Genomic DNA, 1,938 nt, shown 5'->3' with positions numbered 1-1,938 from the left:
GGGGGGGGCGCGCAAACGCCCCATAAAGAGCCGCCCCCGGTCGGCCACACGGGCACGGCGGCCGGGGGAGGAGGGAGGGGGCGGCTCGGCGGCGGGACCTTGCCGGATGAGATGCCGCACGCCTGGCTCGTGCACCGGTGGCGGTGAATAAGCCACCGCCGAAGGGGAGAGGCGCGTCGAGGACATCCAAGCGCATTCTACCCCTGGGGCGGGGCGGGACCCAATGATCCAACTGCGCACTTTCAAGGGGTTCTGACGATCCCCTTCACATCCCCCCCCCTGCCCCCCCCCCCCGCGCCTCGGAGCATACCTTTCAGCCCAGATGTGCCCCCGGGGAGCGGGTCACGTAAAAAAATGCATATATGCCCGCGCCCGACACACCCACGCCCCCGGGCGAGGGCCGGCGGCGGGGTGCTGTGCGCCGCGGGCTCAGCTCCGTCCTGTTCTCTCCCCCCACCCGCCCCCCTGGCGGCTGGCCATACGGTCTCGCTCAGCCGAGTGGGATGTCATCACCCGGGCAGTATCTCCCGACACTGGGGGCTGATAGCCGCCTGGGCACATGGGTCTGACCGCGCCCGCCACTCGCAGGCCTGCCGGCCCGAATGCCTGGACACGCTCCGGCCGTTACTCCGTGAGAGGCTGACCCCCGCCCGCCGACGGCGCTGAGGCTTTCCCATGGCGAGGTTCCCAGAGGACCGGTGTCCTCCCACGGTGCCCCCCCCCCAGTCCCCACCGGCGGCGGGCCCAATATGTGTCTGTTATGTTAAATCGGAGCAGCGCATAATATTTTTTTTTTGGGGGCGACGGAGCGGCACCCGTCCAGGGCGTGGCCGCGGCAGTACCCGGAAGGCGGCGCCCAGCGCCCGGGCTGCCCCTGGCTGCTGCGACCCGCACCCGAACGAAGGTCGGCCTGTAACGGGCCCTCTGCCGCGCCTTGAGGCGGGGCAGCGGGGCGGGGCGAGAGGCGGGGAGGGAGGGGGGGCAGGCCATTTTCCGGGGTCAAGGGGTTCTGCTTACCAAAATGCCCCAATCCCAAGCGAGTTACACCTGGCACAAGAGCACGTGGATACCAGTTTAACCCACGAGAAGCAATGTGCGACGGGATGGCATCATGTGATAAAGGTGCGACTAATGCTGTCTACTTTTCCTGCCCTCGATGGCGCCGCGAACGCGAGTCCGGCGGATGGGGCGGGGGGAGGCGAGGGCTTGCATCAAACAGCTCTTTGCGCAGGTCGATTTTGCCACAGCGAGCTTTCTGGCTGCGGCGGCAGGGCTGCCCCCGGTGCGGCTCCGTGACTGGGTGCGGGGAGGGGGGATATACCCACGGAAACGAGTCTGGCGCAGGTGCACATCCGGGGGGCTTCTCGATGCCTCTTTTCTCCCTCGCCTCCGGCGGCATCTTGCATCATTCCCCGCGCGGCGCCTTCCTCCCCCGGGGGGAGGGAGAGTGGAGGGCGGGACACAGGACTAGGGAGGTGGGTGGCCGGACGCCCTCCCGATGTTGCGCCTGCCAGCTGGCGGGGGCGAGGGTGCATGGCCGACTGAAAGGGTCGGTCCCCACCCGACCAGCGCGCGCCCAGCCAGTGGCCAGATCTCCCCCCCTCCTCCCCCCCCCCCTTTCGCCTAGCTCCCTCCCCCCCTCCCTTGCTTCCGCCCCCTCCGCAGGGATGACTGGCGCGCCGCCGCTCGTCTGCAGCTTCACCTCAGGAAATCCTGAGTTGGAGCACTTCCTCCTCCAGCAGCACATTGTTTCCAACAGTGTCACCGCCACCGAGGTGCCGGATTGTGATGTCCATGTGTGGCGCTCGGCCAAGTCCGGCCTGACCATCGTCGCCGCGGACACTGGTGGTGCGCCTCCTGTCGATCTCTCCTCGCCATTTGCGATCTTCCGCCCGCTCCGCGGCCACACGCCTCTTCGCACCCGCTCACCCCCCCCCC

The sequence above is a fragment of the Fonticula alba genome (assembly GCF_000388065.1).
Source record: "Fonticula alba strain ATCC 38817 unplaced genomic scaffold supercont2.7, whole genome shotgun sequence".
NCBI classification, from domain to species: domain Eukaryota; order Rotosphaerida; family Fonticulaceae; genus Fonticula; species Fonticula alba.
Note: the sequence above shows the minus strand (reverse complement) of the source record.